A 24,227-nucleotide genomic window follows, 5' to 3' on the forward strand; every position below is an offset into this window, starting at 1 on the left:
TGCCAAAAGATTGAGATTATTCCCTGCATATTCTCAGATCACTATGCTTTGAAACTGTAGCTCAGTCACAAGGATAAGTTCTGAAGGATCTCAAACACCTGGAAGTTAAAGACCACCTTGCTTAAGAATGCTTGGATCAGAGGAGATCAAAGAAGAACTGAAACAATTTATGGAAACCAATGAGAATGAAGACATTTCTGTCCAAAACCTATGGGATACAGCAAAGGCGGTCCTAAGGGAAAAATACATAGCCATCCATGCCTCCCTCAAAAAAATTAAAAAATCCAGAACACAGCAGCTGTCCCTAAACCTTAAAGAACTGCAGAATCAACAACAAATCAAACCAACTCCACAAATAAGAAGGGAAATCATCAAGATAGAGCTGAGATCAATGAGGTAGAAACCAGAGATACAGTAGAATCTATCAATGAAACTAGAAGCGGGATTTTTGAAAGAATCAATAAGATCAATAAACCATTGGCTACACTAATCCAAAAGAAAAGAGAGAAAGCCCAAATTCATAAAGTTATGAATGAAAAGGGAGAGATCACAACGAACACCAAGGAAGTAGAAACAATCATCAGAAGTTATTATCAACAGTTATATGCCAATAAGCTAAGCAACCTAGATGAAATGGGTGCATTTGTGGAAAACTATAGACTCCCAAATTTGAACCAGGAAGAAATTGACAACCTGAATAGACCAATATCTAGTAACGAGATTGAAGCAGTGATTAAAAACTCCCAAAAAACAAGAACCCAGGACCTGACGGATTCCCTGAGGAATTCTACCAAACTTTCAAAGAAGAAATAACACCTACTCTCCTGAAGCTGTTTCAAAAAATTGAAGAATAAGGAAAACTTCCTTCCAGACTCTTACTATGAAGCCAGCATTACCCTGATCCCCAAACCAGGCAAAGACCCTACCAAAAAGGAGAATTTCAGACCAATATCACTGATGAATATGTATTCTAAGACTCTCAACAAGATCCTAAAAAACAGGATCCAACAGCACATTAAAAAGATTATCCACCATGATCAGGTGGAATTCATCCATGGACTACAAGGATGGTTCAACATTCACAAATCAATCAATGTGATACAACAAATTAATATGAGAAGGGAGAAGAACCACATTGTCCTCTCAAATGATGCAGAAAAAGCATTTGACAAAATCAAGCATCCGTTCATGATTAAAACTCTTCAAAGTATAAAGATAGAGGGAACATTCCTGAATTTCATAAAATCTATCTATGAAAGACCCACAGCAATTATCATCCTTAATGGGAAATAGCTTGCAGCCTTCCCGTTTAGATCAGGAACATGACAAGGATGTCCACTCTCACCACTCTTGTTCAACATAGTATTAGAATTCCTAGCAACAGCAATCAGAAAACAAAGAGAAATAAAAGGTATCCAAATTGGCAATGAAGAAGTCAAACTCTCTCTCTTTGCAGATGACATGATTCTTTATATGGAAAACCCAAGAGACTCCACCCACAAACTACTGGAACTCATACAGCAATTCAGCAATGTGGCAGGATACAAAGTCAATGTACAGAAATCAGTGGCTTCCTTATACATTAAAACTGAAAATACAGAAAGGGAAATTAGAGAATCGATTCCATTTACTATAGCACCAAGAACCATAAGATTCCTGGGAATAAACCTAACCAAAGAGGTAAAGGATCTGTATTCAAGGAACTACAGAACACTCCTGAAAGAAATTGAAGAAGACACAAAAAGATGGAAGACCATTCCATGCTCTTGGATCGGATGAATAAACATTGTTAAAGTGTCAATACTGCCTAGAGCAATTTATACTTTTAATGCCATTCCGATAAAAATTCTACCAGTATTCTTCAAAGAGCTGGAGCAAATAATCCAAAAATTTGTATGGAATCAGAAGAGACCTCAAATCGCTAAGGAAATGTTGAAAAACAAACAAACAAACAAACAAACAAAAACTGGGCCATCACGTTACCTGATTTCAAGCATTACTACAAAGCTGGTATCACCAAGACAGCGTGGTACTGGCATAAAAACAGACACATAGACCAGTGAAACAAAGTAGAGAGCCCCTCCACTCTATGGGCAAATAATCTTCAACAAAATGGAAAAAATACACAGTGGATAAAAGACAGTCTCTTCAATAAATGGTGCTGGGCAAACTGGACAGCTATAAGTAGAAGAATGAAACTCGACCATTCTCTTACACCGTACACAAAGATAAACTCAAAATGGATAAAAGACCTCTACATGAGACAGGAATCCATCAGAATCCTAGAGGAGAACATAGGCAGTAATCTCTTTGATATCAGCTACAGAAACTTCTTTCAAGATATGTCTCCAAAGGCAAAGGAAAAAAAAAAGCAAAAATAAATCTTTGGGACTTCATCAAAATCAAAAGCTTCTGCACAGCAATGGAAAGAGTCAAGAAAACAAAGAGGCAACCCACGGAATGGGAGAAGATATTTGTAAATGACAGTACAGACAAAAGCTTGATATCCAGGATCTATAAAGAACTCCTCAAACTCAACACACAAAAAACAGACAATCATATCAAAAAATGGGCAGAAGTTATGGACAGACATTTCTCCAAGGAAGACATACAAATGGCTATCAGACACATGAAAAAATGTTCATCATCACTAGCCATCAGTGAGTTTCAAATTAAAACCACATTGAGATATCACCTTACACCAGTTAGAATGGCCAAAATTAGCAAGACAGGGAACAATATGTGTTGGAGGGGATGTGGAGAAAGGGGAGCCCTCTTACTCTGTTGGTGGGAATGAAACTTGTTGCAGCCTCTTTGGAGAACAGTGTGGAGATTCTTCAAGAAATTAAAAATAGAACTTCCCTATGATCCTGCCATTGTACTCCTGGATATTTACCCCAAAGATACAGATGTATTGAAAAGATGGGCCATCTGCACCCCAATGTTTATAGCAGCAATGGCCACAGTCGCTAAACTGTGGAACAAACCAAGTTGCCCTTCAACGGACGAATTGATAAGGAAGATGTGGTCCATATACACTATGGAGTATTGTGCCTCCATCAGAAAGGACTAATACCCAACTTTGGTAGCAACATGGACAGTACTGGAAGAGATGATGCTGAGTGAAATAAGTCAAGCAGACAGAGTCAATTATCATATGGTTTCACTTATTTGTGGAGCATAACAAGTATCATGGAGGACATGGGGAGTTAGAGAGGAGAAGGGAGTGCGGAAATTGGAAGGGGAGGTGAACCATGAGAGACTACAGACTGATAAACAATCTGAGGGTTTTGAAGGGGGCAGGGGTTGAGGTCAGTTTCCAGGTGGTGCGCATTATAGAGGGCATGGATTGCATGGATCACTGGGTGTGGTGCAAAATTAATAAATACTGCTATGCTGAAAATAAATTAAAATATAATGAGTACTGTTATTGTGAAAATAAATAAAAAATAAATTTAAAAATAATTAAAAAAAGACTACTTAAAAAAAGGAATTTTTTGTGACCTAACATATGCTCCATTTCAAATGATTTCCCATGTGCATTCAAGAATTGTGTGTATTCTGTTGTTTTTCTAAGGAATGCTCTGTATATGTCCATTAAGTCATTCCAGTCTGAAATGTCATTTAAGGCTAATTGTTCCTTATTGACTTTCTGTTTGGATTATCTATTCAAAGATTAATTTGCATTATTGATGTACTCTACTCTTACTGCATGCTGTATATTTCTTTCATTATGTCTGCTAATATTTTCTGTATATATCAGGTAGTCTTATATTAAGGATGTAAATATTAAACATATTCTATTATCTTGTTACTTTGAGACATTAATCATTATATAATGACATTTATTTCTTATTACAGTATTGTCTTAAAGTAATGTTTTTGTTTTGTTTTCTTTAGATCCCACTGTAATACCCCCCCCCAAATTCTTTCAATTTCTATTTTTATGGAGAATATTTTCCCTTTCAATCTTTTTTCCCCCTTTCAGTATTGACTATGGGGTGGATGGACTGTTGTGAACCCTTTAGGAACTATTTCTCAGTTTCCTATAAGCTATGGGTCTTGTAGATGCACAGGCCATTGGATCCCAAATAAAGATGTTTTTGAGGGCTTATCCATCAGGTATTAGTCTTAATATTTGGTTGGCCAGATGTAAAGTTCAAATCCTTTGCTCATTAGGCAAAAGTTCATCATTGTTAGTTCCCTCCCAATCATGGCTTACTGTTCTGGTGGTGGGGTTTATAATGAGATTATGTCTCAGCCTCACCTCTTTACTTCAGTGTGGGTTTTTTCCTCACTCACTTGATATGTAGGAGCTGCTCAGTTATTTTTTTTTCCCCAGAGAATATTCTTCCATATGTAGCTGTATACTCATTTTTTCTTCTATGGGGAGTGACATTAACATTCGCCTACATCACGATCTTAAACTAAAACGCACTAAACTAGTATTTTTCATTCATTCTGTTTAGTTTAACATGACTCTTCTTCTAAAACTGGCCTAGAAAAAATTTTCTGTGGCCCTACGAAGTTTGTTCACTGCTCACTGCTGTCAGGACATGATTTAGAACTCTGGTATTCTAAGGCCCTGCTGTATCCAACCACGACAAGGACCTTTGGAAAGGTTTTTAAAATATTTTGTTTTTAGGGCGCCTGGGTGGCTCAGAGGGTTAAGCCTCTGCCTTCGGCTCAGGTCATGATCTCAGGGTCCTGGGATCGAGTCCCGCATCGGGCTCTCTGCTCAGCAGGGAGCCTGCTTCCTCCTCTCTCTCTCTCTGCCTGCCTCTCTGCCTGCTTGTGATCTCTGTCTGTCAAATAAATAAATAAAATCTTTAAAAAAAATAAAATAAAATATTTTGTTTTTAATAAAATTACTTATGTTTCACGTAAGTGTGTGAAGTGTTCAAATTCAATGTCACTTCCAATATGAAATTTCCAGATTTGTGTGAACATTAATTCAATTGAGGATTCATGTGATCATGTGATTGTCAGCTGCTGGGTTAATAGAAATAAGCACCAAATATGCTATTTAAATGAAAAATATCAGATGGAAAAGAGTTAAGCAGTGTATCTTCATAGAGATGATAAATATTTATTTTATGAAAGACATACTGTTGAATAGTAAGGTAAACATACATATTTTGCCAAAATAGAGAGAAGGGAAAAAGAAAAAAGAAAGAAAGAACAAATTTTAGCTTCTAAAAATGTGATTCAGGCCTCTATTTCAGAATGTATTGCCTACAAAAGCATGATAAATTAATTGAGTAAATATTTGTAAATTAAAGGAAAAAATTGTAACAAAATATAAAAAACAATTAATCTATGACAACTTCTGATACAAAGTTCAATTAAAAAGTTGTCAAAGAACTAGACATAAATTTCCACAAAAATAAAGCATTCAAACAGCATCAGAAAGTTGATGCAGGGGTGCGTGGGTGGCTCAGTTGGTTAAAGCCTCTGCATTCGGCCTAGATCATGATTCCAGGGTCCTGGGATCTAGCTCCACTTTGGGCTCTCTGCTCAGCGGGGAGCCTGCTTCCTCCTCTCTCTCTGCCTGCCTCTCTGCCTACTTGTGATCTCTGTCTGTCAAGTAAATAAATACAATCTTAAAAAAAAGAAAATTGATGAAATTATTCTGTCCTCATTAGTCAACAGTGTGTATTCAAATTGGATGCCTGTTTGTGTCAGAGGACTTGGTAAAATGTTCTACTGTTAAAAAGAGGCAAGCAAACAGAAAGCTAAATATGTCCAGATACATGGTCTGGCAATTCTTTTTTTTTTTAATATTACTTAAAAATAATTTAATTTATTTATTTTACAGAGTAGGGGGAATCATGAGCAGGAAGAGGGGCAAATGCATAGGGAAAGGAGACTCCCCACTGAGCAGGGAGCCTGATGCAGTTTTGAATCCCAGGACAGCAGGATCATGACCTGAGCCAAAGTCAGATGCTTCTCTGACTGAAACACCCGGGCATGCTGGCCTAGTAAAATTTTTGAAAATTTTTTCCTGAGAAAATATTCAGAAAGACACAGATAAATCAATTTTAAAAGTTACCAAAAGATAAATTTAAAAGATAAAAATTTAGGGGCGCCTGGGTGGCTCAGTGGGTTAATCCTCTGCCTTCAGCTCAGGTCATGGTCTCAGGGTCCTGGGATCGAGCCCTGTGTTGGGCTCTCTGCTCAACAGGGAGCTGGCTTCCCTTCCTCTCTCTCTCTGCCTGCCTTTCTGCTTACTTGTGATCTCTGTCTGTCAAATTAATAAATAAAATCTTTAAAAAAATTTTAAAAATAATAAAAGATAAAAATGTAAAAGCATTCTATGAAAGAAACAAAAATTATCAATAGCTTTTATACAGTAATAGATAGTTACGTATGGTGAATTAATTTGGTGGTGTTTTAAAAACTGATTTGCTAATTATAAATTCTGAGCCCCTTAAGTACTTATCATTTTATGTTAATTCTTCAAAAATGACGATTCTCAAATACTATGCCTACAAATTATATATTACCTACATCTACTAGATAGTGGACCCAGGATCCCTAATCATTTTTGAAATTCTAACACTATAGAAAGTGTTATAATTTCATTTATTTTTTCCTTTCATTATTATTTTTAATATATTTCATTTAAAACAAATTTTGAGAGAGGGAGAGAGAACACAAGCAGAGGGGAAGGTGTGAAGAAGGAGAGAAAGAGCTTTAAGCAGACTTCATGCTCAACTTGGAGCCTGATGCAGGTCTCTATCTCAGGACTCTGAGATCATGCCCTGAATCAAAACCAAGATATGGACGATTAACTGACTGAGCCACCCAGGCACCCCAAGTTCCCTTTTATACCTAAATTCTGGTGCTAATTGCTGTTGATTTTTCTCACTTATTGACTCTGATGTTACTACATTCTTAAATATGTAATCTCTTATTTCATTATTTATCATTTTTCCAGCATGATCTTTCGAGCATGAAAGATAATTACTTAATTAGCCCAAACTGTGCTGTTCTCAACTTCTTTCTTCACAATGCTAACAGAGTCCTATTAAATTTTTAGGTCAAACCCACATTAAGTAATTGTGTCAGCGTGACAATGAAAATGCCCTTACTGATCATTCTGTAGTACATTTTATCATCTATTACCTTTTATTTTTCCTGAATTTGGCATTAACGTCCATCTACTCATTTGTATGTTTTTAATTATCTGTTCTTCTAGAAGTCTCCTCTATGTTCTCTTTTTAAGTAATATATTTTCCATATACTTAAAATCAATAATTTCATTGTATTCAAAGACATTTGCTTTGGCTAAATCTTCATCCTAGGCATAAATCTGGAAGTTCTGTTTCTTGGTCTTGTGTTGTGTTCCCTATACTCTGTGTCTTTCTCTTGGCCTTCTGTGGTGTTATAGTCAATCACATCTCCTTGTAAGTTTCAAAAATGAATATAGCTGAGTAATATTCCATTTTATATGTGAACTAAGATGTCCTTGAACATATGACTAGATAAAGAATATGTGGTTCATATATACATAGAAAGATTACTCAGCAATCAGACAGAATAATACCCACCATTTGCATCAACATGGATGAAACCGGGGATTATGCCAAGTGAAATAAGTCAGGAAAAGAAAGACAGTTATCATATGATTCCACTCATATATGGACTATAAGGAAAGAGCAGAGGATAATAGGGGAAGGGAGGGAAAATTTAATGGGAATAAATCAGAGACAGAGATAAACTATGAGAGACTCTGGACTTCAGGAAAGAAACTGAGGATTGTGGAAGGGCTATGTGGGAAAATGGGGATGTGCGATGGGCATTAAGGAGGGCACATGATGTGATGAACACTGGGTGTTATATACAACTAATGAATCATTGAAAACTGCATCAAAAACTAAGGACATGCTATATATTGACTAATTGAACTTACAAATACTAAATTCATAAAAAATACATATAGCAATGGGATATGTTTTCTCTAATTTTTTGAATGAGACTTAGGTTGTTATGGCCTTCCCTCTTGGACCAACTATGCAGTATCCCAGAGGTTTTGAAATGATATGCTTTCACTTTCATTACATTGAATGAATTTTTTTTAAGTTCTTCTTTTATTTCATATTTGAGCCATTCGTTCTTTAGCAGGATGCTCTTAAATTTCCAAGTGTTTGAATTCCTTCCAGATTTCTTCTCATAATTGAGTTTCAGTTTCAAAGCGCTGGTGTCTGAAAATATACAGGGAATAATCTCAGTTTTTTGGTATCAGTTGAGACCTGGTTTGTGACCCAGTATGTTATCTATTCTGCAGGAGGTATCTTGCACACTCCAAAAGAATGAGTATTCTGTTATTTCAGGGTGGAATGCTCTGTATATAACTGTGACATCCATCTGTTCCAGTGTGTCATTCAAAGCTCTTCTTTCTTTACTGATCTTCTGCTTAGATGATCTGTTCATTGCTATGAATGTGGTGTTAATATCCCCTACTATTCATATAGATTTCTCAAAAAAATTTTTACTTTAGTTTTTAATTGGCTTATATAATTGTTTGCCCTCATGTTGGAGACATAAATATTTTTAAATAATTAGACCTTTTTGTTGAATAGACCTTTTACATAAAATGTAGTGTCCCTCTACATCTCTTACCACAGTCTTTGGTTTAAAATCGAGTATCTTTGATATGAGGATTGCTTACTCAGCTCTTTTGAGGTCCATTAGTGTGGTAAGTGATTATCCACCCTTCACTTTCAGTCTGGAGGTATCTCCAGGTCTAAAATGAATCTCCTGTAGAGAGCATATGGATGGATCTTGCTTTTTTTTTAAGATTTTATTTATTTGACAGAGGGAACAAGTAGGCAGAGCAGCAGGCAAAGGGATAGGGAGAAGCAGGTTCCCTGCTGAGCAGAGAAAGCCTAATGTAGGGCTCGATCCCAGAGCCCTGGGCCTGAGCTGAAGGCAGATGGTAACAAACTGAGCTGCCCACGTACCCCTGGTTCTTGTTTTGTTTGTTGGTTTGTTTGTTTGTTTGTTTTTCCAATCTAGTGCCCTATGTCTTTGGTTGGAGCATCATGTACACTCAGAGTAACTACTAAAAGATATGAATTTAGTGTGATTGTATTGCTTGTTAAGTCCTTGTTTCTTAAGTTTTTCTCTGTTTCTTTCAGTCTATGCTATTCTTGGGGTCTCTCTTCAGTTTCAGAATCGCCTGTAATATTTCTTGCAGGAGTGGCATGGTGGCCATATATTCTTTGTTTCTGCCTGTCCTGGAAGATCTTTAACTCTCCTTCAATTCTGAATGATAGCCTTGCTGGATAAAGTTCTTTTAGCTGCATGTTCTCCTCATTTATTTCCCTGAATATATCTTGCAAGCCCTTTCTGCCCTGCCAGGTTTCTTTGGATAGGTCTTTTGTTTTCTGGTGTTCCACCCTCCATACTTAAGGAATCCCCTCTCTCTAGTTGTTCTCAGGATAGTTTCTTTGGCTATAAGATTTGCAAGCTTCATATTATATGTTGGGGTGTTGATCTGTTTTTATTGATTTTTGGAGGGGTCCTCTATGCCTCTTGGATAAGAATGTTTGTTTCTTTCCCAAGATTAGGGAAATGCTCTATCATGATTCACTGAAATAAACCTTATAGCGCTTTCTCTCCACCCACTTGGGAATCCCTATAATTCTGACATAAGTTCATTTCAAAGCATCATTAAATTATTGAAGATTTTCCTCATGGGCTACTAGTTGTCTCTTTTTTCTTCAACTTCATTTCTATCAGCTTCCCCTCTTTATTCCTTATCTAGCCTCATTGACCTTAGTTTTGGAACATCCAATTTAAACTGCATCTCATTCATAGCATTTTTATATTTGATCTCATTTCCTCCCTTGGTGATTCTGAGTTATCAGGTATGTTTTTTTTTTTTCAAGCCTAGCTATAAACTTTATAATTTCTATCCTGAATTCCATCTCTAACACCATGCCTATATCCATATTGATTTGCTCTGTGTCAGAGAATGTTTCCTCTGGTTTCTTTCTTCGTTGTAAGTTCCTCCTTCCAATCATTCTGCCCTTGGGAGGTTTGGAGTGAATGTACCAAGACCAAAATATCAACCAAAACCCAAGAAAACTACACTCTAGGAAAAATCCAAAGTGGTCAGAAGTCACCACACAAAAGCACACAAAGCCCAAATGCACCAAAACTACGTATATATGGTTCTGGAAGGAGAGACTATAATCTTCCAGGGTAGGAAAAAAAAACACAGGTGATCCACTTGTTCTTGATTGATTTTTTTTTCTGTGTGTTAGAAGACAGTACATCCCAAAATTGCAAAAAAAAAAGAGTAATATTTATATTTAAATAAAAATAAAATTGAATAGCTAGAAAAAAACTATCTTGAAGCATATATATTTAAAATGTAGATGTGAAAATATAAAATTTAAAAGGATACTTAAGAACATAAGCTAGTAAATAAGAACCTAATTGAAATGGGGAAAATGCAAAAAAAAAAAAAAAAACGTAAAATTTTAAACTGCAGGATAAAGGAATAATGAGGAATCACCTGTAGCTCAATGTGTTATTTTCCACTGGTGCTGGATAGTTACAGTCTCGTGGGATCCATAAGTTTGTCATTCACCTGTTCTTCCAGTCTGTCTTCGGGGGTGGAGGTGGGGTCTTGCTGCTCTACTGTTTTCAGGTATTTGTGCCTGGGAGGAGTTGCTATACCCCTTGTAAGGGATAGGGGCTTAATGTAAGCTGGGCCTTTATGTGGCTTTTGTTCTCTGGTGGCTTTCTGCCCTTTTTCAGAGAGTTAGAGCAAAAATGGTAATGACTGGATTCCCAGACTGCAAGATTAGTCTCTCCCCTTTTCAATAAACTCGACCAGTTGAACCAACCCCACTTTTGTGTGCACCGTGCTTCACAGAAACCTAAGGGCAATGCCCACAGCAATCCTCCTGGGGGATTAGCAGGGATCCATGAATGTCTCTGCCCTTTGTTTCTTTGGGATTTTGAGGGTTTGTGGGTTTGCACAAGAATTCTACTCTGCTGATGCCAGGTCATGGATGGATGCCACTCTTACTATTCTATCCAGGGCCACTATGACCCTGAGAGCTTTCACACAGTCATGGGCACAGTTATTTTCCCCACCAGGGGTTGGTAAGTGACCTGCACGTTCTAGTCCTTTTCAGGGTGCTCAGGCAAAGAGCAGTCTCCCTATCAGTCTGGCATGGTTTATGGTAACACAATTCTCTCCTGGGACTCCTGAGTGTAACTAGTTTCCCCATTTGCCATTTGGGCACTTTATCAATTTAGGAACCCAGTTCTTTCCATGACTCCTGGGATCCTGAGACCACAGTGACCCACCTAGAATTCTGCCTTTTGCACCCCCTGAGCTGCTTTCAGAAAGGGATGTCTCACTGGAGTAGATTTCTAAGGGTTCCTACTTTGCTATGTGGTGTTAAATGACTTTCCAGTACCCAGCTTGTGGAGGCTTCCTACCCCCTATTTATCTTTGGATGTTTTCCTGCTGATTCATGATTCCACACCTTCAACCTTGAAAAATCAGTCATTTGTTTTGCTTGTAGATTTACATATATTTCCTTACATCTCAGGCTGAGTTTGTGGGTATTCAGAATAGTTAGATAGGTATCCAGCTTGATTCCATAGACCACATGAAATGAGGTCCCCTACTCTTCTTCCTTCTTGCGTCCCTCCCCCTTGATATGATTCTTAATCACATTTTTGGATACAAGTACTCAACTTTGGATAACAAAAGAAAAATGCATACATATATGCATACATGCATACATACACAAGACCACACTATATTAGAAAGTTTTTGCACAGGAAAGGAAACATCCAATATATGAAAGAGGCAACATACTGATAGAGAAGATATTCTCAAATGATATATTTGATAACAGATCCAAATACATCCAAACATTTGAAAAACTTATACTCCTCAGTGCATAGGAAAAATACGAATCAGATTGATGTGCAGAGAACCTAGATAGACATTTTCCAAAGAAGATCTACAGATGGCCCACAGGCAAATGAAAATTCACTAAGTTTCTCTATCAAAGAAATGCAAATCAAAACCAGTCATACCACATTACACCCGTCAGAATACTCATATCAAAAAGAGAAGGAATACCTAGTGTTGGTGAGGATATTGAGTAAAAGAAATCCTTATGCACTGTAGGTGGAAATGCAAATTGTGGCATATTCTATGGAAAATAGTATGGATATTTCTCAAAAAAATAGAACTACCATATGATTCAGTAGTCTATTTCTAATACTTAAAAAATGAAAACACTAATTTGAAAGGACACATGCATTCCAAATTAATTGAAGCAATATTTTTACTATTGCCAGGATATAAAGAAAACCTAATCTGTGAATAGGTAAATAGATAAAAAGATAAGTTACCACACACACAATTAAATAGTACTCAGACATAAGAAAGAATAAACTCTTGCCATTTGTGAAAACATGAATGGACTTAGATATATAATTGAAGAAAGGAAAACGTAAATACCATGCAATTTCACTTACATGTGGAATGTCAAAACAAAATATATGAAGAAACAACCCAGAAACAAAGTCATAGTTACAGAGAAAAGACTGATATTTGACAGAAATAAGCAAGTGAGAACATGGATGAGAAATTAGGGAGATTAAGATGTACTATCTGCTAGTTTTTAAATAATACATGAGGATGTAATATACAGCAAAGGGTAGATAGTCAATATTTTAAAATACTGCATGGTAATGGTAACCAGATATGTTGGTGACCATTTTTTAATGTATCATTAAGATGTACATCTGAAATTAAAACAAAATGATGTGTCAATTATTTTTCAATAAATAAGAAATGAATTATTTTATGAATAATAAATACCAAACCACACTGTAATGCACATGGTAAGCAATCTGCCAATAAAATGATCGTGTAACACTTAATCAGTGAGACTGCAAGAGAAAGAAATCTCACCCACTTTTCGAAACAAGCTGGTTCAATTCATTACATGCATGTCTCAAAATACAATAAAAACCTTGTCTTAACTAAAACAATTTGACAGTACTTTTTGCTACACATTTTAAATTCATAAAGTTATTAAGAGATTATCTGTGCTAATCATTTGCTTCTATCCAAAAGAAAAATAAAGCTTTCTTTACATGCATGAGAAGCAAGAAGTTAGAACTTGGAGCTATATGGGTCTAGGTTTAACATACACAGTGAAGGAAAAAGATGGCAGAGAAGTAGGGACACTGTTTCAACCAGTCCCCTAAAGTGAACTAAATATCTACCTAAACACTCTGAACACCCATGAAATCAGCCTGGGATATAGGATTATACACTGCTGGATCTCTTCCAGGGTAGAAGATACCAGTGGAGATGTAAAGTGGACTGGGAAGTCTTGGACTGAGATAGGAGGATAAGCAGAAGAGTGAGGGAACCACCAGAAGTGACCCATTGGAAAGCAATACCCCAATAAGAAGTTCCCTGTGGTTGGAAACCAGGATTAACTTGGAGTCTGGTTAAAAGCACTCAAAAAGAGCAAAAGCTCTTAAGGGGCAATTGATGAAATTGGTGGTCATGGGCATGGGCCTAAGCCCACGGACCCAGGACAGCCACCTCTGGCAAATACCTGAGCCAAAAAGAGTGCAGCAACACCTTCAGTTCCTAGTCCTGAGCCCCAGGATGTGTGCTGTTTGGACCACCACTCAACTGGGTGTACTCCTGCCCACTCATGAAGGAGTCTGGTGGGCAATGACTAGAATCACACACTTTTGCACTCTGCAGGTAACTCTGTGACCAGGGTCTGACTGCACTCCCCACTGCACCAGAGAAAGTGTGGCAAGGGCACTCGCCAGCAGTCTCTAGGACCACTGAGGGTCTGGACACTCCTAGCCTGCACCTGAAGGAACTTGGCACAATCTCTGGTCAGGATTCATCAGGAGCCTGAGTTGCTTGACTGAACGCACCCTGCAGTGTGGGCCTCAGACTGCAGTCCCAGCAAAGGTAGCCACCAGAAGTGGAATCCCTGGGCAAATATTGCTCATGGCTTTAGTTGCACTGGGGTGCAGAGACAAGCAAGTGTTTCGGGCGACCCCTGAGACAGTGGCTGGAGGCCCACACATGGTCTGTGGGAGGTTGTGGTGTTCAGTGGAGTGTGCAGAGTGGGAGTCTGAGTGTTCTGGACAATCCAGAGGGGAGCAGACTGAGGCTTCTCGTTGAGGTGGAGGTCTGGGTAGAGTTGGATTTCCATTAAACCTCTGAAATGCTGCAAAAAGCTGCCAACCTCCCCCCAAATATAAGCCTGAAAAACTGGTTTCCACAGAGTCCAGCTCCTTTATAGGGAGCAGGGCGACTCAGCCCTAGCAAGACTGACTGAAAAACAATGTGTCAAGCCCCTTCTCCAGGACACAAGACAAAAGAATGAGACAACCACCACCAAAGGGACCCCATAAAACTGTAAAACTCCAACATTAGGAGAAAACATATATTAAGCTCCTGGTATTGCCCTAAAACCTGCATATTTCATACAAACCTTTTTTTTTTTTTTGTAAGATTTTATTTATTTATTTGACAGACAGAGATCACAAGTAGGCAGACAGGCAGGCAGAGAGAGAGAGAGGAGGAAGCAGGCTCCCTGCAGAGCAGAGAGCCCGACGTGGGGCTCGATCCCAGGACCCTGGGATCATGACCTGAGCCGAAGGCAGAGGCCTTAACCCACTGAGCCACCCAGGTGCTCCAAAAACCTTTTTTTTAATATTCATTTTCATGATTCTTGTTCTTTTAATTTCTTTAACCTACATAACATTACAACTAGAGGTTTAATACAAGACACTCCATAATAACCTTTTAACTTGAACTTTTTCATAAACATACCTGTGTTTTTCTTCTTCTTTTCTTTTTTCTTATTTTCTTAATACAAATAGATATAAGCTTCAAGGCAATCATTTTCCCCTATTCAATAGTAACCCTACATATAAACCAGGTTTAATTATCTCTTTATCTCTGGAAAGCTTAATCCTTTAACAAAGATAATAAAAGGAAGAACCAAAATAACCTTCCTCACCCACATCCAGGATTTATAACCACCTTTTCCTTCTGCCTGTCTTTCTGTGTATTTGTTTTTGTTCTGGTATTATATAAATCTTATTCTTGGGTTTATTTCGGCTGTGTTCTTTTTTTTTTTTTTTTTCCCTCGTCATTTACTTTTGTTGGACTTTTTCTTTTTCTTTTCATTTTTGTTTATATGCCTTATAAATTTTATTTTTGGTGCTCACTCTACCTGGGTTTTCTCTTTTTTTTCTCTCTCTTCCTCTTTCTATCTCTCTTTTTCATTTTCCTTTCTTTTTGGTGGTGACTTCTGATTGCTCTGAAGTTTTCCAGGGTACACCTTTCCTGGATCATGGTTGGCATATTCAGCTATAGATCCCCTCAACCACTTCTCATCAAAATGATTAGGATGAGGAACACCCAACAGAGGAAAAATTCAGAGGCTGTGCCTTCCCCATCAGAACTGTTGGATATGTATGTGAACAGTATGTTGAAAAAGGAATTCAGGGTAACAATGATCTAGGCAATGGTGAGGTTAGAGAAAATCATTAATGACAACATGGACTCTCTAAAGGCAGAAGTGAAAGCCACCATGGCTGAAGTTAAAAATGCTATGAATGAGATCCAATCTAATCTAAATACTCCAAGAGTATTAGTATTAGTATTAGTATTTATTATTAGTAGTATTAGTATTAATATTAATATTATAATAGAGTAACCAAAGCAGAAGATAGAAATAGTGATCTAGAGGACAAAATAAAAGACAAAAAAGATGAGGAGGAGGCATGGTTCAAACAGCTTAAAAGTCATGAAATCAGAATTAGGGAAATAAATGATGTGATTAAATATTCCAACATCAGAATTATTTGGATCCCTGAGGGGAAGGAAAAAGACAGAAGACTAGAAGATATAGTTGAACAAATTCTGGATGAAAATTTTCCCAGTCTGGGGAATGGCACAAGCATTCATGTCCTTGAGATAGAAAGAAAACCCCCAATATCAAGGAATTTAGAAAAACCTCAAGGCATTTAATTGTGAGACTCATGAATCACAATTTTAGTCTAGAGGTTCTGAGGACAGCTAGGGAGAAGAGATTCCTTAAGTACAGAGGAAGGTCCATCAGAATAACCTCAGATCTGTCCACTGAAATCTGGGAAGCCAGAAAGGGCTAGCAAGATATATTCAGGGCACTAAATGAGAAGAACATGCAAGAAGAATACGTTATCCTGCAAGGCTGACATTCAAAATGGATGAGGAGATACAGAGCTTCCAAGATTGGAAAGATTTAAAAGTGTATGAGGTCATCAAGCCAGCACTATAAGAAATATTAATGTAGTTCGATTAAAGAAGAATGAATCAAAGAGTGAAATAGAACAGAAATTTACAGAGACAAACTGAAGAGATCCAGAGTTGAAAGAGTTAAATTGTGTGGAGCTTCTGCTAACTTGCTTTTCTGTAACTGCTCTGCTGCCTTGCGGGTCAAATCTTGAGAAGTAGGAGCATGGTCTTCCCTTCGTGTTCCCCTCCATTACCCCGAGGCCCCACATCCTGAGTACGTGCCCTACTCAAGAGATGTCCTTGAATTATGCTCTTGTGTTAATAAAGAAGAGAACTATTTTGTCCTAGTTTCACAGCCGCCCAGCTACATCTGGACGATAAGATATGGCTAACTGAAAAATGTGAACTGTACAGAACATAGCAGGAACTGTAACTATGAGGTCACTGTGATTATGGCTTTATGACAAGCCTTTGTCTAAAAAATGCATAAAAACCCCATACTCTCTTGGATCGGGGCTCTCAGCCTTCACCTGGTTTTCAGGAATGCTGCAGAGCCCCAGCATGCTGGAACAATAAAACCCTTGCTGTTGCAGAAAGAGCCGCCTTGGTGTCGTTCCTCTGTGCCTCCCTAGGTTGAGGTCTTCTCGACCCTAACATTTGGAGGTCCCACCGAGATTTGACCCAGCCAAAGGGACGCCGGACGGGATGGCCCCAAATCGCTCTTTGGGTAAGTCTGTGGCGCCTATTCCTCTTTTGGTACCAATATTCATGTGCACATGTTAGTCTGATTCTGTTTTCTCATGATTTCTGGTGATATCTGGGCAACCTTCAGTGTCTGACAGACGTGTCCGGGAGATACCGGTTGCGACGTCCCAGAGGTGAAGGAGGTCCAGGGACGCCTGGTAGCCTCCTGTCGGGTAGATCCAGAGGAACTACATCTGTTATATCCCAGAAAACATTATCATTGGCCACTATTTTATTTTTCATCTCTCCTACAGTCCCAGTGGGGACAAGCGCTTGCGTCCTGCTTTCTTCTAGGTTTGATGACTGCAGGAATCTTCCTGTACTTCGAGATGGGACAGAACACATCAACTCCCCTGTCTCTAACCCTAGCCCATTGGTCAGAGGTTCGGGTTAGAGCTCATAATCTCTCTCTCTCTGTAAAGAAAGCTAAATGGCAGACTCTCTGTCCCACTGAATGGCCATCTTTTGAGGTCAACTGGCCCCCTGAGGGGTCTTTCCATCTCTCCCTGATTTTGCAGGTCAAGAATGTCATCTACCGGCCCCGACCGGAGGGACACCCGGACCAAAAGCCCTACATCTTGGTGTGGCAGGATCTCTGTGAAAATCCTCCTTTCTCTGAGGACCCTGCCTGCATAACTGATCTAATTACCTCTCTAATAAACTCCCATCAGCCTACATGGAACAACTGCCAGCAGCTGCTCTCAGTCCTCCTCACCTCTGAGGAAAAGGAGAATATCCTCCTGAATGCCCGAAAGAATGTGCCTGGCCCCAGCGGGCAACCTACCCAGCTTCCTAATCTGATTGATGAAAATTCACCTCTGATGCGCCCTGACTGGGATCCTAATTAGCCTGAAGGTAGGAGACACCTCAAAATCTATCACCAGACTCTAGCGGCGGGTCTCAGGGCAGCAGGTCAAAAGCCCACTAATTTGTCTAAGGTAAGAGGTATATTCCAGGGCCCTACTGAAAGCCCCTCTCTATTTCTAGAAAGGCTTCTTGATGCCTACCGGAGGTATACTCCCTTTGACCCTAAGTCGGAGGAACAGCAGGCGTCAATAGCCATGGCTTTCATTGGACAGTCTGCAGTAGACATAAGAAGGAAGCTGCAGAGGCTGGAGGGATTACAAGAATTAACTATTAGAAATTTGGTTAGAGAAGCTAACAAAATTTTTAATAAGAGGAAAAAGAAGGAAAGAGAAAGAGGAAAAGAAGGAAAGAGAAAGTGGAAAAGAAGGAAAGAGAAAGAGGAAAGGAAGGAAAGAGAAAGAGAAAAGAAAGAAAAGAAAAAGAGAGGAAAAGGAAAAAGAAAGGGATAAAAGAAGGAACAAAGAGTTGACTGAAATCCTGGCCGCAATGGTAGAAACTAGTAGAAAATCAGATACTAAGACTTCAGGAAAGATAGGGAACCTGGGCCACTCTCCTAGGCGACACCCAAACTTGGCCTCAGACCAGTGTGCGTACTGTAAAGAGCGTGGACACTGGGCTAAGGAATGTCCTAGAAAGAAGATGAATACAAGCTGTTTGAAGGGCCCAACCCTACCGACCACCTCCCAGATCTACAAGGATGGCTACAAGACTTCCCTGAGGCTTGGGCTGAAACCACGGGATTGGGCTTAGCAACTGCCCAACCCCCTGTAGTGGTGGCACTTAAGACCTCTGCCACCCCTATCCAGGTAAAACAATACTCAATGAGTAAGGAAGCTCAAGAGGGTATCCACCCTCACATCACCAAACTCCTTCAACAAGGAGTCTTAGTGCCCTGCCAGTCAGCCTGGAAGACTCCCTTACTCCCTGTAAAGAAACCTGGAACTAAAGACAATCGCCCTGTCCAAGACCTAAGAGAAATGAATGCTTGGATGGAGATAATACACCCTACAGTGCCAAACCCATATAATCTCCTCAGTATGTTAAGTCCGTCCCGAGTCTGGTACACTGTGCTAGACTTAAAAGATACCTTCTTCTGTTTGCGGCTACATCCTGACAGCTAGCACATTTTTGCTTTTGAGTGGACCAATCCTAACGCTGGAATTTTGGGTCAACTCACCTGGACACAGCTTCCCCAGGGTTTTAGAAATTCGCCCACCCTGTTTGATGAAGCCTTGCATAAGGACTTAAAATCCTTCCGGGAGACACATCCCACTTTGACTCTTTTGCAATATGTGGATGACCTCCTGCTGGCTGCTGAGACCCAGCAAGAATGTCTCCATTGGACTAAGCCCCTGTTAAGGGCTCTGGCTACCCTAGGATATCAAGCCTCTGCCAAAAATGCTCAACTTTGCCAGTTAGAAGTGATCTTTCTAGGCTATAAGATCAGGAAAGGCAAACGGTGGCTTACGGATGCAAGGAAAAAGACTGTCACTCAAATACCGCCTACTCAGACTAAAAGGCAACTAAGGGAGTTCCTAGGGATGGCAGGCTTCTGTCATTTATGGATACCTGGCTTTCCATCCTTAGCTGCTCCGCTTTATCCCCCCCTCATCAAAAATGAGGTTCCCTATGAATGGGGGAAGGAACAACAAGAGGCTTTTGATGGAATAAAACGGGCACTGTTTTCAGCCCCTGCCTTGGCCTTACCAGATATAGAAAAACCCTTCACCCTATACCTGAATGAAAGACACTGGATGACAAAAGGAGTGTTAACCCAATCCCTGGGCCCTGGAAGCGCCCTATAGCCTATCTATCTAAAAGGCTGGATCCTGTTGCGGGCGGATGGCCAAAATGCCTAAAAATTATAGCCGCTGCAGCTTTACTTGTCAAGGATGCTGACAAACTGACTCTGGGGCAGAAAATCACTCTTATTGCCCCTCACACTTTGGAAAGTGTGATCCAGCAACCCCCAGACCGCTGGCTCTCCAATGCTCGTATAACCCACTATCAGAGCCTCCTGTTAGACAAAGACCGCATCTCTTTTGGCAATCCTGTGCTCCTTAATCCCACCACCCTGCTGCCAGAGGAGACGGATGACCCAGTAATCCATTCCTGACAGGATATCCTGGCTGAAGAAACAGGCGTGAGGCCAGACCTCAAGGACAGACCCCTGCCCCATGCTGATATAACTTTGTTCACGGACAGGAGCAGCTTCCTACAACAAGGGGAGCAATGGGCAGGGGCGACGGTAGTTGGGCCTCAACCTGTGGTTTGGTCAGCACCCTTTAACGCCTGGAACTTCTGCTCAGAATGCAGAACTTATTGCTCTAACCCAAGCCTTGTGCCTGGCAACGGGCCAACGGGCTAATATCTACACAGACAGCCGCTATGCCTTTGCCACTGCTCATGTACATGGTGCCATCTACCGGCAGCGGGGGCTTCTCACCTCCGCTGGGAAAGAAATCAAGAACAAACGGGAGATTATAGATCTCCTTGAGGCTATCCACCTCCCAAAAGAGACAGCCATCATACACTGTCCTGGACATCAAGAAGGTGAAGACCCAGTTGCCCAGGGCAACTGTCGCGCAGACGAAGAATCAAGAGCGGCCGCCCTGTGTGACCCCCCAGTAGCAAACATCCTGACTACATTGGAAGAAGTCACTGAGCTGGAGACCTCAAAGGAAAAGGTAAATGAATTTTTACTTTTCACCCACCGCCTCACCCATCTAGGTACCGGAATCCTGTTGGACTTATTAAAGGGCCAAAATCTGCCACCCCTACCTCCAGGAAGGGAAAAGAAACTGGCTCAAGATATTGTTTCATCCTGCAAAGCCTGCACAGTGACCAATGTGCAACGAGCAGACGACTCCCCCGGAACCAAGGACCAAGGGGACCAACCTGGAATCTTCTGGGAAATAGACTTTACTGAGGTAACACCTGCAAAATATGGAAATAAGTATCTGCTGGTCTTTGTAGACACTTTTTCAGGATGGGTCGAAGCCCTCCCCACTAAAAAGGAAATTATAGTAGTGGCCAAGAAGATCCTAGAAGAGATCTTCCCCCGATTTGGGCTGCCTAAGGTAATATGATCTGATAACGGACCTGCATTCGTGGCCCAGGTAAGTTAAGGCCTGGCCAGGGTCTTGGGGTTTAATTGGAAATTACATTGTGCATATAGACCCCAGAGCTCAAGACAGATAGAAAGGATGAATAGAACTATAAAAGAGACCTTAACCAAATTAGCTATAGAGACTGGTTTGAAAGATTGGATGGTGCTCCTTCCTTATGCCCTCTTCCGTGTGCGTAATACCCCTTCCCCGTCTAGGAGGAACCTCACCCCATTTGAAATCCTCTATGGGCGACCCCCTCCTTTAAAACACATGACTGAACATGGATATGGGACATCTGTTACTTCCTCTGCCATGCTGATACCCAGACTTAAGGCTCTAGAGACCATCCAGAAATATATCTGGAAGGGCCTATCAGAGGCCTACCGACCGGGTACTCTTACTCCCCACTCTTATTCTACAGATGATTGGGTCTACGTCCACCGACACCAGGTACACAACCTTGAGACTCAATGGAAGGGACCCTACTTGATCCTGCTGACCATGCCAACTGCTGTCAAGGTCGACGGCATGGCAGCCTGGATCCATGCTAGTGGGACCCATACTTATTCTCCTCCTGCTTTTGACTATAGGACCCTATATTTTAAATAAATTAATAGCCTTTATGCAAGACAGAATAGGACAGATCAAGTTAATTGTAATAAGGCAACAATATAAAGCATTACACTCGGATAATATTCACAATCTCTAAGGTTAGAATACCTACAAGAAGAAGTGGGGAATGAAGAGATCCAGAGCTGAAAGAGTTAAATTGTGTGGAGCTTCTGCTAACTTGCTTTTCTGTAACTGCTCTGCTGCCTTGTGGGTCGAACCTTGAGAAGTATGAGCATGGTCTTCCCTTCGTGTTCCCCTCCATTACCCCAAGGCCCCACATCCTGAGTACGTGCCCTGCTCAAGAGATGTCCTTGAATTATGCTCGTGGTTAATAAAGAAGAGAACTATTTTGTCCTAGTTTCACAGCTGCCCAGCTACATCCGGATGATAAGATATGGCTAACTGAAAAATGTGAACTGTACAGAACATAGCAGGAACTGTAACTATGAGGTCACTGTGATTATGGCTTTATGACAAGCCTTTGTCTAAAAAATGCATAAAAACCCCATACTCCCTTGGATCGGGGCTCTCAGCCTCCACCTGGTTTTCAGGAATGCTGCAGAGCCCCAGCATGCTGGAACAATAAAACCCTTGCTGTTGCAGAAAGAGCCGCCTTGGTGTCGTTCCTCTGCGCCTCCCTAGGTTGAGGTCTTCTCGACCCTAACAAAACTATAAAAACAAGGACTTCACAGGCAACATGATGTCAGTAAAAATGTATCTTTCAATAATCACTCTCAATGTGAAAGGCCTAAATGCTGCCATAAAACAGCAAAGTTTTGTAGATTGGATAAAATGACAGGGCTTGTCCATATGCTGTCTACAAGAGACCGATTTAGAACTTAAAGATACATCCAGACTGAAAGTGAAGGGTTGGAAAAGTAAATTTCATGACAACAGTCCTCAAAAGAAAGCTGGGGCAAGGATTCACATATCAGATAAATTAGGGGAGGACAAGATGGCGGGGGAGTAGGAGGAGGCGCCTTTTCAGCCTCTACCCCAAAGTGAGCTGATTACCTACCAAAGAACTCCGTTCACCCATGAAAATAAGCCTGAGATCAGAATTATCACACGTCTGGATCTCTACAGGGGCAGAAGATGCCAGTGGGCAGGTAAACAGGAGTGGGAATGGCGACTGATATCGGAAGATAAACAAAAAGGGGAGGGAGCCACCAGAGGCGACCGGTTGGAAAGTAATAACCCAATATGAGTGAGAGTGCCCTACATCTGGGGACCAGCATTAACTTGGAGACTGGTTGAAAGCATTCCAAAAGAGCAAAGGATCGCGGGGGAAATTGTGGGAATCGGGGTGGCTAGGGACAGGGGCTTAAGTCCCTGGTCCCAGGACAGCCTCCCCTTGTGCTGAGCCAGAGAGAGTGCAGCGGAGAAACCTGATCTTGGTCCCTAAGCCACCAGCATGCCAGAGAATGCGTGGGTTCTGGCTCCTGTGAGGGGATGGGAGCCACACCCGGTGGGGAGAGACACAAAAGCCCTGCTACAAAGCCTGAGATACGCATGCATGTCCCTCATGCTCCCCTGAGAGAGTTACAAAGTCCTGGCCAGTGCTCTTTGATCCACGCCATTGTTTCAGAGCCTAAAGCTGCGTGCCCCAAACTCTCCCCTGACCAGAGGTGGCGCAAAAGCCCAGCCTGGTGCTTTCGGACCTGCGCCCCATTCTCAGTGCCTGAGATGCGCGTGTGACCATAGCCACCCCTGAAAGGTGCATGCAAGCCGGGCACTCTTAGACTTAGCAAGACCAGGCACTCCCAGCCCAGGCCGCGGCAAAATCTCAGTGTGCAATTGCTGCTTGGAACCTCTCTGATGGTCGGGAGCTCCCAGACAGCCGCCACTGCCTTGGCTTTGGGTACAAGCAAAAGATCCTGCGTCCCCAGGGTCTGCAACTTGGAACCTGCTCTGCCAGCGGCCGAGGGGGAATTATTTATGCTCTGCAGCCAGACCGAGGCTTCTCTCTGAGAGGAGATCAGGGTGGCGGTTGGTTTTCCTCTAAAACTACAAAACCATCAAAGGCGGTCAAGGTGAGAGAAAAAAAAAGTGAACAAACATAAAACCGCCAGAGAACAAAAGCCTGAAAAAAAAAAAAAAAACAGTTTCCTCAAGCCCACCGCCTTGAGGGGGGCGGGAGGACTTAACTCAAGGAACATCATTGACTGACAACCCACCGTGGCAAGCCCCTCCCCCAGAAAACAAACCAAGAAAGGAAAAAAAAAAAAAAAAAAAAAAAAAAAAAACAGACGAGAAAAAAAAAGGGACTACAAGACAACAACCACTATTCATAGGAAAATTTTTATTTTTCACTCATTCCCATTATCTGGTTCATTTTTTTTACACATGGTAATTTTTTTAACCTATTTACCATCACAGCAAGCTGTAGCATACATCAAATTCCATAATGACCTTCTAACCTGAACTTTTGATACGTACATCTATGTTTTCCTTTTGCATTTGTATTTTTTTAATTTCTCTTTTTTAATTTTAGTTTAGTTTAGTCTAGTTTATTCCTTTTTATTTTTATCCTCTAATATTCATATAGAATTAAACTTCAAAGTAATCCTCTTTCCCCA

Source organism: Mustela erminea, chromosome 3 (assembly GCF_009829155.1).
Source record: "Mustela erminea isolate mMusErm1 chromosome 3, mMusErm1.Pri, whole genome shotgun sequence".
Lineage (NCBI taxonomy): Eukaryota > Metazoa > Chordata > Mammalia > Carnivora > Mustelidae > Mustela > Mustela erminea.